At 31.2% G+C, this 16,668-nt stretch overlaps 1 protein-coding gene across 2 annotated transcripts in view; it reads right to left on the bottom strand.

Annotated features, from left to right (window-relative positions):
• The window catches only part of LOC143072409 (5-hydroxytryptamine receptor 1B-like), a 104,388-nt gene that overhangs the window by 66,879 nt on the left and 20,841 nt on the right, over positions 1–16,668 (bottom strand). Inside the window, exon 2 of one of the 2 annotated variants that reach the window (XM_076247318.1) lies at positions 8,674–8,698. The exons of the other annotated variant lie outside the window; for it this stretch is intronic. The gene's annotated coding sequence lies outside the window, so the exon portion shown is untranslated. The remainder of the gene's footprint in view (positions 1–8,673; positions 8,699–16,668) is intronic. 2 annotated transcript variants of the gene reach the window in all.

Genomic DNA, 16,668 nt, shown 5'->3' with positions numbered 1-16,668 from the left:
GATTGTAATTTTTATAACATTTTCACGCATTTCTTCAAGCAAAAACATATTCAAAAATGTTTTTAAAAAACACTGTATCTGTGAGTTTTACCCATCTATGTGCTAATATTGATGTTAAGTTCAAACAGGTGGATCTAGTGTTTATATACATTGTAGTATACAAACTTGAATGAACTACACAACACAATTACTGTATTTCAAGTTTCAGTAGAGTCAACTGTAAAATATATACTATTATGATTTTGTACGCCAGACATACTTCTTTATATATATACAAACTTTGACGAGCACATTTTTTGGGGAGTTAACCACTGCTACTGCTATTTTCAAGCCCATTGTGTGTTGTTATTAATGTTTTATCATGTATTTTTTAAAACATAAAAACACCAAAGAGGCATCTCCAAATTTGATGTAATATTTCGATAACATAATCCTAAATATAAAGACATATTAACTATTAAATTTTCCATAGCTTGGTACCATATTCCCTTATCTTTCCTATACGAAATAAGGTAGACTCTGTTAACGTCAATGAGACAGAAATCTAAAATCATAAAAAGGCACAAAGACTTCAAATTCAGTTTACTTTTTCATTTTATTTCCTCGACAAAATGCTCCAGAAAGTGTTTTTTTTTTTTTACTTTGATCAATTTAGTTTTTTAGAGAAATTAAAACCTAGCTAAGACAATTCATTGGTATGAATTGATTGGAAATGTTTGTACACATAGTTATAAAAACTTACAACGCATATTTATATACATTTTCTTGAAACTGTGAATTTAATGGGAGGAATTTATGTCGCCTTTTCTTAATTAAAGCATTAATACCAACAATAGTGTATCTATTTTGAAAATTATTCAACCTTTTTTGCGCTATTAAAAGTGATAAATTCGTTTTCATGTTTTTACAACTGGAAATTTCAATTGCAGTTTATTCAATTTCTTTTAAAAAAAAAACAATGTTCTTTAATTTTTGACGTAATAGATATTGACTTAAACCGTATTCTGTTGTGTCTAAAAATGTCACAAGTCATGTCAATTTACCTGGTACTATTGAATAAAACGTCAGATGGAATCATCTGCACAAAGAATAAAAACATTATTTACCATCGATTGTCTTCATCGTCATTCTCGATATAAGGGATCGTGTCATCGGCCACTTTTTATTATTATCACCATTTTTATATTCATTGTACGTAAATTACATGGAAATAGAACTTATTAGTGAAGGATGTCACTGTACGAGTTAAAATGTTGAACTTGTATTTTCTTACGCATGCAGATGACACAGTATTCTTCAGCGAAAATTTTGAAGATTTACAAAACATGATTAATTGTTCAAATGACTATTCAAATAAGTAAAATTTATTTATCAATTGTTTGATTTATATAAAAAAAAAATTGATGTGTTTCGAAACAGAGGTCAAGTTAAAGCAAATGAGAGATGGTATTTAAGTTCAAATTCAATAGATATGTGTGATGAATTTGTATACATTTGTATCTGGGTATCTTATTTAGATATAATGGTTGTTTTACTTATACCCAAAAATCATTTGCAAACCAAGGTCGTAAAGCATTATTTAGTTTGTTTAGTAAATTGAAGAATGACTGTTTTATTTTTGAAACTATTGCTGTAATTGTTTGACACGTATGCAGCAAGTATTTTGAATTATATTTGTGAAGTTTGGATCGAGTAATCACAAATGTGATGTTATCGAACAAGTTCAAATGACATTCTTAAAACGTATTTTAAAGGTGAAAGCATCTACAGTACTGTTAATTATATGGTTTATTGTGAGTTGGGGACGATACCCTATGTTTATAGTAAGATATTGTCGAATGCTAAAATATTGGTTTAAGTTATTATGCACTGATAACTGTATTCTTGGATGCTGTTATGAAGAAATGCTTGATAGATGTAGTAAAAAAACAAAAAAAAAAACATATAACTGGGCCTGTCGAATTAGAGACATATTATACATGTATGGGTTCCAGAATGTATGCATGGTAACATCTGGGTGTTAAAATGTGGATTTGTTTGTAATTGAATTTAAAGGTAGAGTAAAGGGTAGTTTTCATAGTGAACTGATCTCATTTTTTGAAGATTAGCCAAAATGTAGGTTTTATAGATATGCATTTGACCCAACAGGTTACAATTATCTAGGTTTTATTTAGATCATGCTGTAAATTATATTTATAAATCATGTATTTGTAAATATCGCATATCTGCTCATTGTTTGAATATAGAAACTTGTAGATTTTAAAATATTGAGACACATCTGAGACTTTGTAATATGTGTGATAAACAAATAATTGAAGATGAGTATCATTTTTGTATATTGGTACATGTTTTACCAAGAACGATGATTGACATTTACTATGCAACAAATTGTTTAGAACATTTTTTAAAATACGGGTTACAATAATTCTCTATACATGAACTGAAAGACTATATTCGCATCGTGAATGCCAGTTGAAACTATGGTATACAAAAGAAATTTTGTTACATTGTTGATGACCATTAGGGATAGTTATAAACCGTGTTACTATCTACCGCTCATATATTTGAAGACGAATATTGACATTACAACTTGCTACCCCTCATATACAAAGGGCGGTTATACACTTAACATAGCTACAAATCATATATTGAGGGAAGTTATAACCCTTGTTATTAGCTATCGCCCATACACTGCTGGAAGTTATGAAACGTGTTGTACTGCTGGTGGACGTTTCGTCCCCGAGGGTATCACCAGCCCAGTATAGTAAACACTTCGATGTTGACATGAATATCAATAATGTGGTCATTTTTATAAATTTCCTGTTTATAAGACTTTGAATTTTTCGAAAAACTAAGGATTTTCTTATCCCAGGCATAGATTACATTAGACGCATTTGGAATTTTGGATTTTAAATGCTCTTCAACTTTGTTCTTGTTTGGTGTTATAAATTTTTCGATTTGAGCGTCACTGATGAGTCTTATGTAGACGAAACGCGCGTCTGGCGTACTAAATTATAATCCTGGTACCTTTGATAACTATGTACATGTAGCTACCGCTCATATACCGAGAGTTCTAATGATTGTTGTAAACCTTGTGACCAGCTACCGCTCATATGATGAGGGTACTAATGATTGTTGTAAACCTTGTGACCAGCTACCGCTCATATGCTGAGGGTTCTTTTGATGGTTGTAAACCTTGAAGCCAGCTACCTTTCATATCCTGAGGGTGGTTATCAACCTCACTACTAACAACCGTCAGAATTGTGAGGCGAGCGACACATATTATTGTTACTGAATTCCATAAATTAATAAAAACGAGTCTATAGGACTTTTTTTTATAAAACCTTAAGAGGCTGAACATTTGCAAACAACAGAGCTGCTTATACTAAGAGTAATGATTTTCTATATGGTCAGATATTAATGTGACTTCAAAGAAAAGACCAATAAAAGGTTATATCAATATAAACAATTCTTTATAGTAGAGCAACGAATAGATCAGGTATGCCAAACCCTATAAATTGTGTGTTTCTCTCTAATGCAATTCGTATCTTAATATCGGTTAGACACTTGCTTTAGGCAATATAACGAAAAGACAATCGTGAAATTTGTCGATAAATGTATTCGCATAGAACTATAAAACATCCCTCAATTACTGATCTCTATTAACCGCGGCCATTATAACATGACAAACATAATTATTGCTGAGAACGATATAGAGACGTTTGCTTTTAATATATAAAGAAATTCCTAATATTCCCGATAAAAGTTAAATTATGATTGCTTTTAGTGTCGTAATGAAAATAAAAAACAATATTGACGACATAAGTAAAATTCAATGTGTCTCAGCAGAGACATATAAAACATATATATATATATTATATCGCTGGTCTCAGTAATCGCTCACTTGAACTATCTGACATACAAGTTTAAAACTCTGTTCATGCATATTCTATGTGCGTTTTTTCTAAATGAAGATCTCGATATTTTTTCGGTTTATCCAATTAACATCCAACAAAATGTTTTTTTCTTTCGTATTTCGTACGAAGTAAAAGGAAAAATGTTTCTTGGACGGACTTCGGACTCAAATCATAAATAGGCAGCTCAAGTTAAAAAAATATAGTACAGAAAAGTAAAGAAAATCAAATTGATTATTTAAAAAGCTTTATTTGAACATCATAATCAACACGACATGCATTCAAAAATATATCCCCTCTTATTTGAAAAAAAAATATTGTTCCATTGATATACAAATCTATGCGAAAGAGTTAGTACCACAAAGTTATTCATTACTCAATTTGCACTTCTAGAATATGAATTTTAAAATAGTTCTAATTATATCACCCTCACTCTAAGTGTACACAAATATAAAACTTGCTTCATTATTCGTATTTAAAAAAGAAGTTCCCTGGAACTATTTCACTTAATTATTAAAGCTACAGAAAATATTTGTTCTCTAATTATTTTTAGTTTTGTACATTTTATACTATAATTCGTCGTCTACTTTTGAAAGACACAAGGGATATAGTTTCCAATTTGTACTTTTCCTAAAGCTATCTATATATTCTAAGCAAATTTCCGTTCAATGATTTATATTCATAAAAAAGCATTTTTCCCCAACAATTAGACAGTTATCACTAAACTTTAAAATGAATTGCACACAAATAAACGCCATTTAGGAAAAAGGTCCTGATTTTCATAAACATGTGAAAAATTTATTGTCGATTTTATTTTGTCAATCCTTTGGGTAAACTGTAGTCGATTGTACGATAATTGGTTCATGTGCATGCTGATCTAATGACTGGTAATCATGTCGATTGTTTATTTCTACATGTTAAGTGATAAATTAGATTTCCAATTAACATCTAATAAAATTATATTATTGGCTTGTATTTCATTACATCGACGGCATCAAGTGTATTGTGATTTATGCTGCTACAAATGTATATAACCGGAGGAAAACTACGTTAGAATTTATTATATTAAGCCTTTATGAAATAGCTTTGCGATTCCAGCATCGGTTTTCCTAAACATTCAATAATATGTTCAGTAAAGTGAAGAAAATTAGTTGCAAATATAGAGATGTTATTTCACAGCTGAGTAAGCTACTTCTATATATATTTCCAAGATATTGTAGTCTGTTCCATACATCATTGTTAACGGAATAATTAATCCGATTTACACAGCGATAAAACCTAAAAGCTGATACTTCGTTAAAATGGACATTACAAGTTTTTTTAAGCAATATCTTTTATGTCACCTAGATTCATGCGGCATTGTCAACATGGTCGAAGTAAACTCATTTTTTTCTATAGATATATATAGACTGAGTACTAAATATTTGGGTAATACATTTTTTCATAGTTTCTGACAAGTTGAAACATGCACTGTAATTGCTTATGCCAATTTGGAACATAAATTGACACAACTGTAACTGTAATGGTATTCTCAGACTTGACATAAACATTGGAATTGTACTATACATTGTTTTAAACAATTAGATACAAATGGTAAGATAAAAAAAAAAAACCAGTATATTGATGTTTGTCAGTTTTTATTGGGAAGCATGATTGCCTGGAGAGAACCACCCCACTGTTGACAGTGAAACAATTGCTGCGGCTACTTATGAGACTACTCCCAAACTTTATAGCGCAATGACCGACCAAGCACTTAATATGTTTAATGTCTCACCATATTTGCTTATTTGTTTAAAAAAGCAGTCACTCCTCCTTATGATGCTGAGATTATTAAAATCAATTGCCACAGTCTTTTCTGTATTTAATCAATACAGTTTCCGCTGTATTAGTATATGGTCTAATTCTTAAATATAAAAATGAAAACTAGTACAAATCACCAACAAAACATTGACTTTGCTGCAATTGCCTTTGAATATGCTTCTTTACCAATTCTTAATTCTTCCCTTCTCTGTACAAAGTATCGTTTAACATACTTAAAAAAGAAATGATAAAAAAATGCTTTACAGAGATCGTGTTTCTTGTTTTTATGATAGAAAAACATGACCGAATAAATGGGACTTTTCGTATTTAAGAGGAAAAACACAAAGGCGAAGGAAAAGTGAATAACATTGGCGCGATTAATTGAGCCTGTGAACAGTCGAAGGCTACGACAAAACTTTTTTGTAGAATAGATAAAATACAAACAATTTTCAGCTTTAACAAAAACTACCGCCTTCGACTCTCAATCTCCATGCATCATTCAAAAAGATCTTCTTCTGCCATTGTCAAACATATCAAATGGAGTATCAAAATTAACTGGAACAACCGATAGGAAAACAAGATAGCTTTTTTAAAAACAAATATCAAAGAATACATTTTTTTCTTTCTTAACGCATAAAGTTTCAAGTTTCTCTATCCCTTGTGTTTTGCCTTTACATATAAGTGCTGAAAAGACCTTCATTGTATATTTATTGATACTCATCCGGTAAAGACTAATTAAATGAGATGGCTGGCTTAAAAAAGATAAACATCTGTATAAGCATATTTAGAATCGTCAGTTATTGCATGTGTCACAAACAGAAAGACGTTCTCAACACCAACACATTTGCACTGACGAAACCCCTTTCCCCCCCCCCCCCCAACATATCATTATTTGCCTAAGGTGGTTAGCATTTTTACCCGATACTGACCTTGAAAAAAAATCTGTGAAGAAGCAGGACGACACACTTTGTTATGCATTGATTTCATTTCTTCGATAAGACTCAAGACAGCAAAGAAGGATTGGTATAACTTGTCAAAATTCCTTTAAACCTTAATATATTAAACCGTTTCTAAAGGCTAAAATATGTTGGTAAAGTAAACCATAAGGAATACTGAACTTTTAGTAAGGTCTTTTTATGAATGGAATTTTATCGTCAAAAAGAACACAAGTAAACTGGTATATGGCACGAAATTTAGCACAATACATGTATAAATGACAACTTTAGATTACTAAGTGTTGTAACCTATGACTCAAACCGAGGGTTTATATATTTATAGTTTCAGTATATCATGTAATGTGTTTAAATGGAAGCCATGACAACCCAAATATACATGTACATGTAGTTGCTAGCCATGTTAGTTATCTTGGGCTGTTAATAATAAATGAAGTTCTTTTCTATTTTGGTTAAAAAAAAAAAAACATATAAAGATCTTGAAATTTTTAACACACACTGAAAAGCCTAACTTCTTTTTTTCTCTCCTTTCTTTTTCTTTTTTTTTTTGGGGGGGGGGGAGGTAAATCAAATTTAATGTTTTAAATAAATGAAAACATCGTGTAATAACTGTAAAAACAAAAACAAACTAAGGTTTTCAATCATAAATGTAAAATTTTGAGAAAATTGATTGTAAACAGCCAAAATTTAAAATAAATGGGAATGATGAATATTATGCATATCATGTAAGAATAGAAAGTTACAAACAATATGTGTAAGAAGTAATAAATCATTAGGTAAGCTAACATTTTATCTCTAAGCTAGTCAGTTACTATACATTTCGTCAATAATTTATATATATATACTAAATACGTTTGGCAAGGAAGGTTCATTCACCCTTTATAAGAATGGGGAAACGGAGCAACAAATGTCAACATTCTCGTAAACAAATATTTCAACTAGATATATGTGTTGTTTAAGAATTACACCTTTAGAATATGCACCTTACGGCTAAGGGTTATACCAACTATAGTTTGAATAATACAGTGGATCCAATAATCAAAAACCGAAAAACATGTTGCACATGTTGCATGAGCCCATGTTTTTTTTTACATGTTAACGACGACAATTCTGTTACACATAATTAATGTTTGATACTTCTTATCAGAAATATTTCAACAAAGAAAATAATTATAGAACAAAGATATAAGAAGATGTGGTATGAGTGCCGTTGAGACAACTCTCCATCCAAGTAAAGTAAGAATTTGTAAAAGTAAATCGTTATAGGTCAAAGTAAGGCCTTCACTATATTTTTAATGGACAAGATTTTAAATTATTAGTTAACTTGTGTTATCCTTTATTAATATCATCATTTACTGTTTTTATACTATTCAACAATATGACCCAACATTAGTCATTCTGTGTATATCAAAGACATATGTGTCACTTTTTCTTTGATATTACGTTAAAACTTTATAAAAGGAAACGAAATACGTTAAAGTTTTGAATCGTCAATAACACATGTGGATAGATCTTGCAACATAAGTTTGTATATTATCGATTTATACATATAATTGTTTGTTAATTAACCTGTTTATTACAATGTCCTCTGAGACTTTACAACATATAAATAAATAAAATATTATTAACATTTGAGAGATTTGATATCTTTTGTTAACTTCAATTATACATAATTCTGCAGAATAGGTTAGAATAGATAAGGTAAAGGGAGTGAAGGAAGACAGTTCCCGTCACATAAATACTGATTGTAGAATTTCTTTAGAAAATGATCACTTCACCAGGATCTATAGGATATTAACATTACTTTCAATTTTTGCCATTCTTCCATAACATTTTAATTTGCTGTAGTTCTGAGATGACATGGAGTATTTACAGTCTTGATTACACGTGACCTCAGTTATAACTGAACTTGAATAACATGATTACAGTTTTGATAGAAAATAAAAAAAGAAGAAAGCAAAGAAAAAATAATTCAATGTGTTCAATAATTAAAAAATTACCCTTACCTTTGGTTGTTAACTATAGTTCGTCCTGAAGTAAAAAAAAAAGAATTGTTATATCACCAACAAAGAAATCTGTTTTGTCACTTAACACACATAAAGCATCATGTAAGGTTTCGCAGACATCCTGATAAAAATAACCTCGTTTGGCAGCGAGTGAGGATTTTAGTGAAGTTACGCTAGGTTTTTGTTAATATTCAAACGCTACTCGTCAGTTGACGATCGATCAATGGAAGAAATTGATCATCTTGAGAGGAATTCAAATGACAAACTGAACAGCATCAGTACCGGTAAACAATGTATCTCAAACTCAAATTAATCTACGGACTGCCTTAATACTGATGTATAGTAACTTATAGAATACATCAAGATATTGATTTCATTTGTAGAATGTTTATTAGTTAACTTTTTTATATTTCCATTTCAATTGAAATGTGTGAATTGTATAATCCTCTCACGGATCGTTTGTGAAGTTTCTAACCAACTCATCACGCTGATTGCCTCCTAAATAGTCGCATCTTCACGGCTGACGGTTCACGATTTCTTAACACCAACGTTAAACGGCTTAAGGCTTAACTATCTATAGATGTATATAGAAAAGTTAGGGTGATTATCTTATGAAATATACATTTGTCTTGTCATCTGTCACATATTGATTAAACAGTGCACCGGAGACACATTGTATATACAACATTCATTAATACAGTATTGTAAATAGGAATTGTAAGTTTAAAACTAGATACAAATGAAATTTAAATTAATTCATCAAATGAAGAAAAAACTGTATAGCAAAGAATAAAATGACAAAAGAAACAATAAGATAAAGCAAATATCATTTACAAAACTGAAAATATTGACATTTCACTATTTTAACATGTACATGGAAATTAACCAATCAAATTCCCCGAGGTTCTTTAACATTTGTATAAACTTTAGCAACCATATAACCTCAAGTTTTCAAAATATTCTATAGAAACCTCAAATTAAAATTTGACCTATTTTTGTATGCAACCGATTGTGAAGTACCATAATTTGGTGGTATTACACTTGAAGAGTTGTCTCATTGGCAATCATACATTTACCACATCTTCTTTTTTATATTATATCTGATCTAGAACTTTTTATGCATCACAGTGCTTTTATAATTAGCGTCAGCTCCATCATAAAAATCTGCTATACCGAATCAGCATTAAGCTGATATTAAAAAATGTAAGGGTTCCGCGGAACCCAGCGTCTCGCCTATTTTTGCTGTCAATCGCAAGCTCAACAAAAATGAGGAAGACAATTAATAAAAATATTCATCTCGATTTATCAAATATCTCCGTTATAAATAAAAGAATACCTGAACCAGCTGTGTTTTCCACATATATCGTAGCCTTATAAATATTCAGTGTGTGTACATACTAGTAATAGTGTTTAATCATTAGAATAATGTCGTAATGGTATAATCTATGGCCGAAGTAAGCCGACAAAAATACTATTTAAACTTTGTATAATACTGTACAGAAAGTTTGTACATAGTACTTTCTTGTTGTTTTACTTCCTGGTTAAAAGATAGTACTCTGTACAGAAAGTTGGTACATAGTACTATCTTCTTGTTTTACTTCCAGATTAAAAGATAGTACTCTGTACAGAAAGTTGGTACATAGTACTATCTTCTTGTTTTACTTCTAGATTAAAAGATAGTACTCTGTACAGAAATTTGTACACAATACTATCTTGTGTTTTACTTCCGGGTAAAAAGATAGTACTCTGTACAGACAAGTTTGTACAGTGTACTATCTTTTTATGGAATCAGAAAGTACATAATCGCCACTTTTTAATTAGTTGAACTTCCATTTAAAAATGATTTGAAATGTACAGAAACACTGAAGTGCAACAAAAACAAACACCAACACACATAGAAAAAAAACTGTTTAATAATAACCGCCATTTTCCCGACCTAGCACAGGAAATTTAAAGACAAACTGGTGGGTTGAACCGGATTTTAAAGTTTGCCAAACCTCCCGCTATATGACAATGTTAAAAAATTCTCTTAAATACTAAGTGGCCGAAATACAGCACAAACACTCGTTAGAACATTAATTACAGAGAAAGGCACAAACAAATAATGTAATATATATATATAGTCAACGACATACACCGCAGGATATCAAAAACAGTGACGCGCTTACATAACTTTCATGCAATCTCGAACTTTTTTCAACTATGTTTACAATATTCGTCCAAACAATTTTCATAGTGATGATATGGAAATGCAATTTTATAATTATTTGGACCTCAAACGATAAGACATAACAGATTATCCAACCGAAATATTATGCATCTATAAGACTTAACATAAAATGACTGCAACGAAAATAACAATTAAATACAGCCTAAAAGAGTCTCAAACTACTGTAGAAAAACAAAAAAAAAGTCTAACACTTTCTTTGATAGACTGCAGTAGACTAGTGTAAAGACGGCTTTCACGCAAAGCTTAATAAGGAATTTAAAACAAGTTCAAATTACCTAATATAATGTGTGTTTCGGGAGATTTTTGAAAGGGACCCATGCTGTAATAGTATAGGCAAAAAATCCAGAAACACTGTTAGTTTTTATCTTAGTTATAGGCAACAAACTTTCATTTATCCTGCATTTATTATGCCGGACTGAGTATTGTTTGAACCTGTGTGACCTCAGTATATGTATTCCAGTTGTATTCCAATGACGATGACAATTATCGATTTCAAAACTTGAATGTGTATGATTGTGTTACAAAACCAACCATTTTCAATTTCAGCATGCATGTTTAGTGAATGTCAAGTCTGAAGTGTAGGACAACCATACACTTCTGTTTCAAATTTGACAATGTTTTGTTATTTGTTTTTACTGTTGAAATTAGTTGTTATGTTAAAATAGATAATTATTTACCTTGAGCGATGTATTATTGTTGACCATTCGAGATTCTATTTTGGTTTTATGAGGCGGTTTCCTAGAAGAAGACATTTGTATATATTTCCCATAAGGTCCTTTGTTAAACTAAGTCCCCCGTTAGCAGCCATCTTTGTTGATGGATTTGCTAAAATGGTAGAACACTTGGTCAGCACCTCCTAAGGAACATGCATGTGATGTTTTAATTCATTCCATTCAAGTGGTTCTTTAAAAAAGAAGACACTTAAATGTTTGCCCATAGGGTCCTATGTAAAACTAAGCCAGGGTATCATCTTGGATGATGAATCGGTTAAAGTAACAAACACTTGATCAGCACATTATTAGGAACATTCATGCCATGTTTGGTTTCATTTCATTTGTTGGTTCTCTAGAATAAGTTCAAAATGTAAAAAGTAATCGACGACAACGAACGAGGACGGACGCCAAGTGAGCTAAAATTAATTATTCGAGTCTTGCATCGTGTTTCAATGTTGTTCTGCCTGTTCGCAGTTTTTATGCTTATAGATTTGAACCAACCATATTGCATCACATTACATATATATCTCGGCAATACTACAGGATTCCAATATGTATCCTGTTCATTCATTCATAAGCAACCGACGATTTCTTCATAAGAATAGTAGTACTATTTAGTCACTAGTTAAATGAATTATTTCCAACCAACATTAAATAGAATTTCAAGAATGTTTTACAATATTAAACCTATTCCCCATATATTCGTGGCCCTATATCGAAATCCACTATTTCAGCCAACGATTGTATAGTTGTCAAAACAGATTTCCCCTTTCCCTATGGAAACAGTTTACTACATTTTTGTAATGTCACAGTTTTGCATTCAAACGTCGTTTTCACAGTCCCTTGATATTTAAAGCTGTCAAATAAATGTCGCTCAGACAATTCTCCAAATCATCATGAAGCAACTTCAATATCATTAGCAACACCTCTCTTATCAAATCACGTGCTGTAAATTTATTGCCCTAAAATCGGCTAATCAACAGACAATGTAATGGGCAAGGAATATTTCAAAGAAATGTTATGATATTGATTAGGAAAGTTAATAGCTATTTGTCAATGTCAGAAAAGTTCATGCTTGTTATATAATGAACTGCATTTCCCTTGAACGCAGAACATAATAATGAAGTCCAGTTCTCTTATCTTAAAAATTACGAAGCGTTACATGTAAGTACCTCAAATTAATGTAACATTTATTTTCTTAAAATAAAAGTACTTGCAATCACCTACTAAACCTATTAATGAGCAGATGATAAAAAGATGAGTTAATTTCAGTTTTTTTTTTTTGTTCGTGTTGCTTAGTTTAAGTTAAATGTAAATTGTTATGAAACTGCTGTTTGTATGTATGAAGAAATTGAATGTGACAAATATGAATATGAACGGAAAAAATATATGAACGGATAAAGTCGGTCGTTTCAGTCCCCTAAACTGATAATAAATGACAATCAAAGTTGAAGTAACAAACCAGTAATTATATTTAGTATTCAGTTGAGACATGCTAATATTAATTAGATACATTTCATATACAATGTTTAAGCTGTAATGTTTATCAATCGACTAGATGTCTTATCATAGATCTTAAATTGGACATTATTCTAATTTTGTTTAATTGTTTATGAATATATATTTGTACTATTATATAAACTTGCTTTAGAGGAAACTTGCAATGAGGAATATGACCGGTAGTTGGTGATAGTTAGTTGATTTATGCATTAAGGTCTAACAGGTTTTTAGATACTATTTTTCGTATAGCTATTACACCACCACGCTCTATATGGTGTAGTCCAATTATGATGCCATCATGGACTCGCTCATGATTCAAAGACCCCTGGTTAAACGGCCAAAAATAGTATAATATTGCTCTGTAATGGTATGATCTAATCCATTCCAGGGGTATATAAACAACCGACTGTAGAACGTTTGGCCATTAAAGCAGCCGTTGTGAAGTCCAAACTGTACAGAAACACCAAAATAGTTTTTAAAAAACCCATTACAAATCACGTAAACCAAAATGGCCGCCTACCAAAATGGCGTCTTCTACCTGAATGACCAAATCTGCAAACAGAAATTGTTTCACGCCCAACAATCTTCTTCGGGCACTGAGTGTCGACCATACAAGAGCTTTACAGTCAGTCAATGTCGTCAATATCACTATCATCGTTTGGATCCTTTTTCAAACAATCTCAAGCACAAACAAAAAAAGACAAAACCCTCCATATTGTTTTGTATATTGAAGTGATTGCCGAAATCAAACCAAATGTACCGAAACTTAGTAGTAGCATTATCGAGACAGACAAGACATCAAGTTCACAAATAGGAAGTTGAAATCATCTCTTTTGTCGTAAAATTGTTTTCAACTGATCCTTATTGTCAACTTATAGATGCAAGTCATCAAGAAGAGGGGCACAGTTTGTTCACATGAGAATACCGATTGTTTGTTGAAAAAGTCGTCCTTCAAACGTAAAAAATATGTTGTTAATCAAGAAATCAAGCATCTTGATATTGTCATTTCAGAAAATTTGTTGTTAGAATCAGAATCATAAAGTAACATCCTTTAAGACAAGATACTTGTAAATACGTTGGCCATTCATTTTTTTTTAGGAAACAACACTGAGGTAGCTAATGATTGATCGTGAACATGTTATAGTATTATCATTGTATATTGAATCGAATAACGGTCATCAGCTTTACCCCAGTGAACAAAGCAGGGCAAACTCTTTCAATTTGTCTATAAGTTTTGAATGAGGAATACTTGTGTTCAGTGAAGAAAAAGGCAAATGTTATAATACTATATAATACTATAGCAAGATGAAAGAGATTTAGATTGTATGTACTCTATAAAATATCTTTTGATTTTTTTTAAATTAGTATCCACATCTGATTCAGGCCACAATAAATTTGAAGCCCGGCTTTACTTGTTGATAAAATTGAAGTTAACAACTTGGAAGACCCAACAATATACCGTTGTTGTGGGGATACTTATGTAGTTGAGGTATCCAATACAGTAATAGAAGATTAAGTGTATTTTTGGTCAAAGTTTCAAAGGAACATTAAACAGACCTATGATTATAAAGGATTTACTCTTTATTAAGTGTCGTGGGAGTAAGTGTTGAGTTTCCAAGTGAATTGTCAAGACCTAATTCATGTATATATTATATACCACCAGGTCTAATGATTGTCACATATTTTCTTGCTTTTTATCGATATTCTTAATAAAATATGTGCGGTCATCGTCATTCAGACAGAAACCAAAAAAAAAAAGAATGACTAGACTCGGTCATCTTAATAGTTATCAAAGGTATCAGGCTTATAATTTATAACGCCAGATTCGTCTACATAAGACTCATCAGTGACGCTCAAACCAAAATAGTTAAAAAGCCAAACAATTATAAAGTTGAAGAGCATTGAGGACCAAAATTTCAAAAAGATGTGCCTAATACGGCTAAGGTAATCTATGCCTGGGATAAGAAAATCCTTAGTATTTCGAATAATTCAAACTTTTGCAAAAATTAAATTTATAGAAATGACCATATAATTGATATCCATGTCAACACCGAAGAACTGAGATATTTAAATTCTTTTTTGTACATTTTCTTTTTTGTTACTGGAAAGGACATGGCACACATTCAAGCCAAATGTGTCATTTAATTGAACATACTGTATTTTAATCTATAATGCTTCATATTTTAATGTTTATTGTATGTACTTACATAAAAAAAGTACACTTAGGTTGATTATTTTCCCTTTTTATAAGTCAGACAAACATAAAATATCAGAAAATTCTGTAATATAGAACTCATTATCATTATTGCAGAATTAATGATGGGTAATTTTTCTATCGAAATACATTTATTATGCATTGTTTATAAAAAAAAAAATCGGTCTATTTTGGTCAGTTTTGTCATCCTTATATAAACTTTTATGTTTAACGATTACAAGTTTACATTTCCTGAAATATTTTAAAAATAAGTTTACCTGCTTAGGATTTTGCAATATTGATTCGTTTGTTATTAATAACACTTCCTGCTTTTGAAGAGTTCATGGCACTTTAACGGATAATTGTGATTTAATTTTACAAATAAAGCGGGCTTTTATATATTGCATTATATTGCTATATATTTTTATACAGTTTTGATTACGCTCCAAGAGATTTATTTTGGAGACAGTGGGGATGGATAGCTAAACTTTTCAAGCCCAACTATTGTACTTTTTTTTTCATAACATAATTCAAGTCTTCGGTTTGTCGTAGGTATGCCTTCCACATAAATGTCCATCCCAATTCAATCCAGTCACATCTCAGCCATTACAACTGACAGGACGTGCTGGGTTAGCTCATCTCTATCCGCTACCTACGATGTTAATTTACTGATAGATGGATCAACGACTTGCTACTTTCGATGACAGAAATAACAGTAGTATACCGCTGTTCGAATTTCATAAATGGATTGAGAGAAAAACAAATCCGGGTTACAAACTAAAACTGAGGGAAACACATCAAATATTAGAGGAGAACTACGACACAACAGAACCACAACATTGAAATGTAACACACACAGAAACGAACTAATAAACGAACTAATATAACAATGTCCATCTTTCCTGACTTGGTACAAGACATTTTAAGAAAAAAAAAATGGTGGATTGAACCTGGTTTTGTGGCATGGCCATGCCAAACCTCCGGCTTTTATGGCAATGTTAAATATAACATTAAAATGACAACATTACTTGACAGGACTACAATACAAATAAATGGGAGAACATATAGGACAGGACAGAGAAACACACGAATAATAACTAACAAAAGGTACCAGGTTTAAAATTTAATACGCCAGACGCGCGTTTCGTCCACACAGGACTAACCAGTAACGCTCAGATGAAAAAAGTTCGAAAGCCAAAACAAGTACAAATTTGAAGAGCATTTAACCAATTCAACGCTGTTCAGTCTACGTTGATACCCGCGTCAGCATATACTCAAAAACCTATTTTAGATGGTAAATGTTTTGCCGACTGACGTCCAAGAGTCTGTATCTTAAGTGTTAGATAATGGATTGCAAT

The sequence above is a fragment of the Mytilus galloprovincialis genome, chromosome 4, assembly GCF_965363235.1.
Source record: "Mytilus galloprovincialis chromosome 4, xbMytGall1.hap1.1, whole genome shotgun sequence".
NCBI lineage: Eukaryota > Metazoa > Mollusca > Bivalvia > Mytilida > Mytilidae > Mytilus > Mytilus galloprovincialis.
The sequence above is the reverse complement of the archived record's forward strand: the minus strand, read 5'-3'. Positions and strand labels throughout refer to the sequence as shown.